At 47.7% G+C, this 9,279-nt stretch overlaps 1 long non-coding RNA gene across 1 annotated transcript; it reads right to left on the bottom strand.

Moving 5' to 3' along the window:
• Positions 1–2,567: 2,567 nt before the first annotated feature.
• On the bottom strand, positions 2,568–5,115 carry LOC144247081 (uncharacterized). The gene is made up of 3 exons (XR_013340779.1): positions 4,791–5,115; positions 3,546–3,830; positions 2,568–3,113 (listed from the first exon to the last, which is right to left on the bottom strand). It is a non-coding gene; the product is annotated as an uncharacterized LOC144247081 (long non-coding RNA).
• Between the last annotated feature and the right edge of the window lie 4,164 nt (positions 5,116–9,279).

The following is a 9,279-nucleotide window of genomic DNA, read 5'->3' as shown; positions in this document are numbered from 1 at the left end:
TTCTCGGCACAAGGGTTTGTCCCTCGGCTCCTCCTTTGAGCAATGCTCCACGTCTCCAAGTGCATATCCAGGTGATCCCCCAGACCCCGTCCGAAGCACTCACCGTCCTTCCAGGAGACAGCCCCGGGAGCCCCCCATAAACTCCTCTTCTCCAGCAGCTCCGTGCAAAAGCGATGTGAGGAAAACCCCCTAAATCAGCCCCCGGAGGAGCCGCCCCCTCCTCATCATCCTCACAGCTCACACCTGGGGCTGCTCTGAGCCCCCATCATCCTAACAGCTCACACCTGCCGCTGTTGCCACTCTCCAACAGCGTCTCTCCCTCTCCAGCACACAGCGCACTTCTCACAGACACAGATCCAACAGAAATCTGCTACGGGTGTCAGCTTTTCTTAATCCATCTGGTTACACGATTAAAACACATACATGCATTGATGGTCATTGAGAGAAAGCTTTCCCCTGGAGAAAATAGTCACTTTGGTAGCACACTTTGATATATCTGTGGAAAAGCAGAATCAGCACCAACTCCTAAGACCCCTGCTGAGGAACCCAGCCCTCCTTGGGACACCCAAAGCAGCAGACCTCGAAAAAGGAGGGGAAAAATGAAGCTTGGAGTGGAAAAAGAGGATAGAAGTACAGAAGCCTTTAAAAATGCCTGCATGGAGCAATAGTGGGAACCAGTCACATTTCTTCTTTCCTTGCTTTCTGTGATGACATAAATAGAAAGTAAGAACACGTTAAACAAAAGGCAGAGCTAGGATTTTACAGGTCTTTATTTTGGCAGGCTGGAATGACAAACGCCTCTTCCGGGGCTGCGACACGTTTTGAGGAATGGCAGAGAACGGAGGCAAAAGGTGCCGGGGAGCCCTTTCTGTTCCATTTAGCCCCTGCAGCTGCTCCGCTGGTTTCAGGGCACTCGCTTGGTTCGTTCCTAGAGAAAAAGGCTACGGCATGATTTTCAAAACTACTGCCCATCCACAGTCAGAGTTTCCTACATTCCTGGGTACAAATGAGTGGATCGAGAGAGGGCTTCTTTTCAAATTAGTTTAGCCATAGCTTCCTATTCTTTACCAATACCTGTGAAAACGAAACACTTGCCAGGTTTTAGTATTCTACACACACCCCTCCCTGGGAATTTTGGGGTAGCTTTGGGTCCCTCTGCGGGACGGCACCCAGCGTGACCCCCCCTCTCATCTGCCACCCACCCGCTCCCCCACCGCAGTGTGCGTCCCTCTCCTAGCGACCTTGGGGTGCCCCAAATGACATCAGAGCCCCGAGTCTTCAGCCCCTAACCCTGACTCCCGAAGAAGGCACAGGACGAGTCCAACTGCCCCGGACAGCAGCCCAGCACTCCCTTCCAGCCCTTCCCACGCGTCCATCCCCCCAGAAAGGGACTCCGCCGCAACAAGGAAGGGGGGGCAGCCCCCAGAAGGCTCGAAGCTCCTGCCCCGCCTCGCTGTCGCGGGCCAGGGGCAGAAAGAGGGAGCGGCAGAGGCGGCGGGGACGCGGCACGGCCGGCACGGCACAGAGCGGGGGCCGCTCGCAGCGCGATGCCGGCGGAGCCGCAGGTCCGGCAGCGCCGGGGCGGGGTCCGAGCGGCGCGGGGGATCCGCCGAGAGCCTCCGGCCCCGTGCGGGGACTCCCGCAAGGCCCGGGGGGCGCCGGGCTCCGGCCCTCGGGGCTTTATTCTCCGGCGCCCCGAGCCCCGCGGCTGCGGGGGAAAGAAGCGAAGGGGCGACGGGAAGAGAGGAGGGAGAGCGGGGCATGCGAAAGGTCGGGGAGGGAGGACGGGCTGCGGAGGAAAGCGGGCGGGGAAGGGAAAGGCCGGCAGGGGAGGAAGAGGGACGGTGAACAGAGGAGGGAGAGAGGGGGAATGGAACGGAGGAGCAGGGCAGGGACAGGACAGGAAGGAGCCGAGTTTGGGGGGGGACACGGAAACGGGGGAAAGAGAGGTAACTGAGGGGAATACGGGGAGGAGGATGGAGCGGTAGAGAGAGGGACAGGAGGGGATCCTCCCAGCGCCCCGGCTCCGCCCCGGCGCCCCGCCCTGCCCGGGCTGCTGCGCTCGGCCGAGCTCGGCTCGGTTCGGCTGGACTCGGCTCCTCGGCCAGCTTCGGCTACTTTGGGCCACGCTCGGCTATTACCAGCCGCATTCGGCTCGATTAGCCTCTTCGGCAAAGCTCGGCTCGCCTCGGCTGTACTCGGAGCCGCTCGGCTACGCTCGGCTCCTCGGCCAGCTTCGGTTACTTTCGGCTAAGCTCGGCTATTTCCGACCGCATTCGGCCCCACTCGCCTCTTCGGCGCAGCTCGGCTCCACTCGCCTCCACGGGCCCTCCCGGCCACTTTCGGCCACGCTCGGCTATTCCCGCCCGCACCCGCCTCCATTCGCCCACTCCCACAGCTCGGCTCCCTCCGGCTCACACATTTCCTCAGGGCACCTCATTCCAGGGCACACAAATTGCAGCCCCTAAAGGCTTGCGGCTCTTTCAACACACACTTGTAACTCAACTCTCGGGACAGAGCTGATGGCTCCTTTAGGACAAGAATAGTTACATCTAAAAGCAATTCCCTCATTTTGCATCTCCTTTTCATTTAACCCCCCCCAAAATCCCATACATATCACAAGGAATGTGCAGTTCTGGTTTCCCCACCCTCCGTATACTATTTGTACAAAGGACCTGGCCACAGCACACACAACTGAATAAAGCCCAGCTTCAATAATCAGAACAACTGACATTTGTTTACAAATTAGGTGCAGTTTTGTATGGTGCTGCGTACCCTCGGAGGCGAGTCGAGGAAAAAGAGCTACAGCACTGGAACCTAAGTTTTAGCAGCTGAGTCATTTGTAACTTGTGCCATAAAGTAAACCAAGCATCACTACAGTATTATCTGCTGAAGTTCTCCACTGTAGGTTTAAGGTACAGCAGCACGTGCTTTACTCCCAACAAAAGCTGCTCAGGTGGGGGGAGCCGGGAAGCCAAGTCTCTCCACTTTGTCTGAACACCATCTTCCAGGAAGGTACTGCTTCCTCTCTCCCAGGCTCCCTTCAGCAAAGTAGCAAATACAGAATCCGGTGCCACAGAAGGCTCTTGCCTGACCTCCTTGTGGTTTTCAAACTGTTTAAAGCGAAACAAAAAGCGTAAGAGAAAAACAGTGATGAGTATGAAACAAAAGTCTCTTCAGCCACCTTTGGTTTGAGATGAGCTCTGAACTGAAGCTCTGGGAGCACAGGCGTGCAGTCCTGCTAGAACAGAGCTGTCCAGTAGTGTCCCCAGGGGTATCTGGAGTGTTCACACTGCTGAACTGAGAAAAACTCACCAAACCCAGCCCAGGGGCCTGTGATCCTCCACCCACCTGGGGGAACTCCGGGCACTGTAAACAGAGGCCACAGCGCACACCAGGCTCTGCTGTGCCTGCTGAGGAGTCTCTGTATGAGCCCTGAGGCCTGGTATCGCCTCCCAAACACCACAGAGACCTCTTGTGTCATCAGAGAAAAGCCCTGGAGCAAACGTGTGTCCCCAGCACGATCAACAAGGATGCAGAATTACCTCCTCAATAAAAACGCTGTTCCTGATGGAAATGTAACCTCTGTCAACTGTGAGGATTTTATAGGAATACTGGCTCAAGAATTCAGTGACTTCAGGTATTCCATACCACAGGTTCCTGGGACTACTTGGGCATCCAGAGTCTATAGTATCGGTTAAACTGGTAGAGCTGAGGATACTTAGCAGCTTTGTCACAGAGCTGGAACGTCAAGCAGGGAGAAAGGGGCTCTCTCGGAGAGTGCAGGAGGCCAGTGAAAACAGCAACAAAGTCCTCCACGACATCTGCTCCTAGAAAAGCCAAATAAATTAAACTATTGACATGAGCACGGACACTGGGGCAACCTTCCTTACTTTGGGCCTTGCCAGCAGCCCACAGAGCCTCACGCAGAAAAGAACTGAACGAGATCAAAAAGTGTTCGCAGTGACCTAGACACGTGCTCCTGACTGCAGAGGTACCTGAAAAACCCTCCAGACATCATCAGCTCCTGCTGAAGCAAACAATCCACCTTCGCTGTCTTGTGCCAAAAACACGCCCGTCTCTTTACAGGGAGACACCCTGCCAGGCACCGCCTCAGAGAAGAACCGAGCTGTACTGGGGGGATACACCCAGCCAACGTGTACAAGTTAAACAGAGTTTTCTGTCAGAACTGGGACTTTCAGCACCCCCCAGGTGCTACTCGACTGCCACATACACAGACAGGGCTTCGTGAGGTGCTCTGCGGTTGGCCAGTCCTGTTCCAAGCCCTGCTGATGCCCCTGTGGTTTTAACGCTGTCCTCAAGGAGGTAGTAGAACCTCGCAGTATTTGCCCCTGGAGCTTAATTTCTGAAGTTTTCCTTGGGAAACGCATCCATTTCCTACTTAACAAGGCAGTCCCCTCTCCCTGATCTCGGGAAGAGCTGCCCACAGGCACGGGAAACACCTTCCTCTCCTGATCGCCATGCTCTGCCCTTAAAACGCTGTGTTACTGAGGCCAACTACTTCCAGACCAAGACTGTCCATGCAGGGACAGTGTCCCTTCTCTTCAGGGTCAGGGAATTAGGGCAGAAGCACCTACAGAGCTTCAATGCCCCTCTTGAGCACAAAACACCATCAATCTGCACCTCCTTCTGCTTGCAGGGAAGGTAATAACATGCCTCAAGGTAAAAAATTATAAACGGTAAAAAATTATTACAAGAGAGTAGAAATGATGCCACTTTCACTCCACTGCTAGAAACGACACATAAAACATAAAAAAAAAAAACTGTACCTGTTCCGTTTTCAGACTGAAGCAACAGCATATTCCTGGCTGCTAATGCAGCAGGGACAACAGCACTGAAGGGAAATGTCTGGATAATCACGCCTTCATTTAAAGAGAACACAATTTCCTCATCTAAGCCATCACTGCCCTCCATCAGAACAGCCAGCATATCCACGACATCTAATAAGTGAAGGAAAAAATGTAAGCAGAGGATCCAGACTAACTGGGAAAACAACAGAGGTAGAATGCAACATTCCAGGAACACAAGGTATCTTTTTAGTTCCCAAAAAAACCCAAAAACAAAACAACAAAAAAAAAAAAAAAAAAAAAAAAAAGAAAGCAAACAAAACAAACAAGAAAACCTTAAAAAAAAAAAAAAAAAAAAAAATTCAAAGGCACATTTGCCAGGCAATACAATGTTGGGGGCAGCACAAAAATCACAGCTGTACTTCATTCTGCCTTTCAAAGCTGCTGTCCAGCACAGGTTGCCCAGAGAAGCTGTGGCTGCCCCCGGATCCATGGAAGTGTCCAAGGCCAGGCTGGACAGGGCTTAGAGCACCCTGGCATGGTGGAAGGTGTCCCTGCCCATGGCAGGGGGTGGAACGGGATGAGCTTTAAAAAAAGGTGCCTTCCCATCCAAACCCTTCTGGGATTCCACGATTCTGTGAACAGCTTCAGGCAGGACTACATTTCCATTGTAGTTCAATAATGCTGCTGCAAGAACACGAAGAGAGATTTCAAATACCGTTAAAGTGGCACAACCACATCAAAAATTACGTCTGGGAGTAAAGTGGAAACTCTGCTGATTCCAAGGACACATGGAGGGCTGAATCCTGGAGATCCTTACATAACAGGATCTCTAGAGTTATCCATCCCCAGTTTGTTGCTTAGGGTTAGAAAAGGTAGCCCCAAGTCGTGGAGTTCTGTTCTTAAGGGGTTACCACATACCATCAATGTGAGAGACGGGGATGCTGATGTTTGATCAGAGTCCTGTAGCAACCTGGAGCACGCTGGCTTCCCGAACCAGGTCTGCTGCTTTGTCCGTGTAGCGGTAGGGCTTTGTCCTCAGCCTTCAGCAGGATCTGTCAGCAAAGGTGGAGAGAAAAGTAGAGTGCAGCGCCTCTCAAGCATGGGGGAACCATGTGCTGCTAAGGAAGACCACGTGCTGAAAGTGGTTTGAAGCCGGGTGGGTTTTGGGAGGACAAATTCCATATTACTTCTGCAGGATTCTGTCTGCAGTTCCTGCTCTACAAACCAAATACATCAAACGACAAAAACAAACAAATAAAAAAAAACCCACATTAAATTAACAACAACAAAATAATTATTCCTACCTCAATAAACCCATAACGCCTCGAACCATTCCAGGGAGGGCGGCAGGAGGGGCGGGCAGAGCCAGGGCCCCGCTCCGCCGCCCCGGCGGCATTTTCCGGCACGCGGCCGCTCCCGGCGTCTGGAGAGGGGCGCGGGGCCGGGAAAGGCGGCGCAGCCCTGCTCCGATGCCGCTCGGCCGCGGCCCGGGAGCGCTGCGACCGCGCCTCCGCCGCCCGCCGGCACCGGCCCCACCGGGCTGCCCTCGCCGCCATCCTCGCCGCCGCTGAGCCGCCTTCAGCCCTCCCCTCACTCACAGACACCGCCCCACTCGCCGCTCGCTCCCGCCCCGTCTCGGTGGTTTTGCCGGGCGCTGGCTGGGGGGCTGCAGTACCACCCTCTGTCCACAAGGCGGCAGCACTTGTCAAGAGAGTGCGCGACAAGCACTCGCAAGATGGCGGCCCGTGAGGACCTTGACGGAGACAGGCGTTTTGCCGATGCCTGTCGGCTCGTGCCAAAATCCCGCAGGCTCGCGGTGCTGCTGACCCCACAGCCCGTGTGCACGGCACCAGAACTGCCGCGGAAAATCCCCTAGGGGGGCGCCGGCGGTGCGGGCAATTCAGGCAGTGTGGAAAACAGACACGGGTCCTCGACTTTCTTGTCCTCGTTTTTGCACCCTCTTGAGAAGGTCAAGCCGAGTCCGCGCCAAGCCACTCCCAAGATGGCGCCCGCGGGCTGTGTCTGTAGTACCCACCTCTGTCCACAAGGCGGCAGCACTGCCGCCCGCCACCGCCGGGGGCCGCCGCTCGCCTCGGGGCCGCGGGCGGGGCAGGCGGCAAAAAGAACGGGCGCCGTCCCCTCCGGAACATCCTCGGTAGCAAATGCCCCAAAATATCCCGCGCGGAAAAGAACGCCAACAAAAAAAAACCCCTTGCCTCTAACCCAACAAGAACCAAAAGAAAAAACCTTTTCTTTTAAACTGCATTTCAATGTATTTTATTTTTATATTTTTCATATTTATATTCACATTCGGATTTATAATGTATATTGATGTATAACTGAATTTTTATAATTTCTTACATTTATTTCTATTATATTTTATTCTATTTTAGTACATATCTTAATGTATTGCTTATATATTTCTATAGTTAGATTTAGATTTCTAGAAGGTTTATATTGCTTAAAATAAACCCCTGCCTCCATCCAAGTCAAAATCTTTAAAAAAATCCCATTATTTAAGCTCCGTTTACATTTATCTCTATTTTTTGCATTTATATTCAAATTTACATTTTAAATGTAGATTGATGTATGATGTTATTTATAGCCTATCTCTTCCTAATACTTATTTTTATTTTTTTATATTTTTATATATATCTGTATACATCGAATATATATTTCCATATTTAGAACGATATCAAAATAAAATGTATATTCATATTTTTTCTATTAAAGCCCTGTCTCTAACCAAATTTAAAAAAAAAAGCTCTGTCTATAAGCAATACTTGATTATTCATATAATTTTTCATCATTATAGTCACATTTGTATTTCTACTTTACACTGATGTATTTATAAATATATATTATATATATTATAAGGTAGCAAGATAGATAAATTATTATTTAAACTCTATTTCGTACATACTGCTAATACTTATATTTACTTACCACTGAATTTTTATATAGATCTTAATGTATTTAGGATATATTTCTACACATAGATTTCTAATTTTATTTTATTTATATTTATAATTTTTGTAATAAAACCCCTACCTACTACCAAATAGAAAATAAAAATCCCCTTTATTTTAAACGATATTTAAATATTTCTATATTTTATTTTTAATAGTACTTATATCTTCTATCACAATATATTGAGGTACTATATTTTGATATATAATATTTATGACATATAATGTGTTATAATAACACATATACTGTAAAATATGCATTATGTACTGCATTGATTTCTATTATTTTGTAATTTTTATATTTATATATCCACACGAATTAATTATACAACTCTATATGGTTATTTTGCTTGTATTTATAATCTCTATTTATATGTATTTATATATACATATAAAATACTCTATATCAAACAATATAATACCTAATAGTAATGGATAACATTATTTATGTTACATGTTTTATTTATATGTATTCCGTTTATATTTAAAATTGAAGGTTTATATTCCATTTTCATATTTATGCATTTCTTTTGTTTCATTAGAGTTATAGTTAAAACTTTGCAGTTATAATCCAATTCCTAAAAATAAAATGCCAAAACAAACAGCATCAAATTCCCACCAATACCATCCAAAAAATTCAGAAAGGCTCCACCAGCCAACCAACTACCAGCAGAAAAACCCACACTACACTCCTTTCACTAACAGTTCTTATCACATCACAAAAATGAAACAAACATTTAAAACAACCTATAGAAATCCACACAGCAAATCACAAAAACCACTAAAATGAAAAAAAAAAAAACCCAACTAACTTACTATACTGCAAATCATACAACAGACCCCGAACGTTTCTAAAAAAAATAACCAAAACTCTACCACTACACTAACTCATAAAGAGAACCCAATGCTCTATAAAATGAACTAAAAAAACCCACCAAATAATTACAGATATTAAAAAATCGAAACCACGAAGGAAAAAAAATTCACCACCCAGATAAAATAACTGCGCATAAAGACCCACCATAGATATACCCATGTTCCCAAAAATAAAACTAATAAATAAACAACAGCCAAATACATCAAACTAAAAAAAAATATATATATATATATTAACAACAACAAAATAATTATTCCTAACTCAATAAACCCATTATGCCTCAAACCATCAAAACACAAATACCACCTAGAAATAAACACGTCGCCAAAAGAGAAATGTAACAATTTTAATAACTCCCGAACTCTCTGCAACAATAAAACATACGCGGCAATCAAATATGCCAAATGCATAAAACCCCTATAACATAATAAACAAGAATGCAATAATCAATATTAAAAAAAACCTCACTGATTAACTACAGGACACTACCTCAAACCCACCAAAACAAACACTACATATGCTCATGCTAATAAAAGCCTTCACAAACGAATTAAAAACCTAACGTCTACTTCATGCTACGACCCATAAAAACCATTGTAAACCTTTAAGAACACATTCTTTA

This window comes from Lonchura striata, chromosome 13 (assembly GCF_046129695.1).
Source record: "Lonchura striata isolate bLonStr1 chromosome 13, bLonStr1.mat, whole genome shotgun sequence".
In the NCBI taxonomy this organism is placed as follows: domain Eukaryota; kingdom Metazoa; phylum Chordata; class Aves; order Passeriformes; family Estrildidae; genus Lonchura; species Lonchura striata.
The sequence above is the reverse complement of the archived record's forward strand: the minus strand, read 5'-3'. Positions and strand labels throughout refer to the sequence as shown.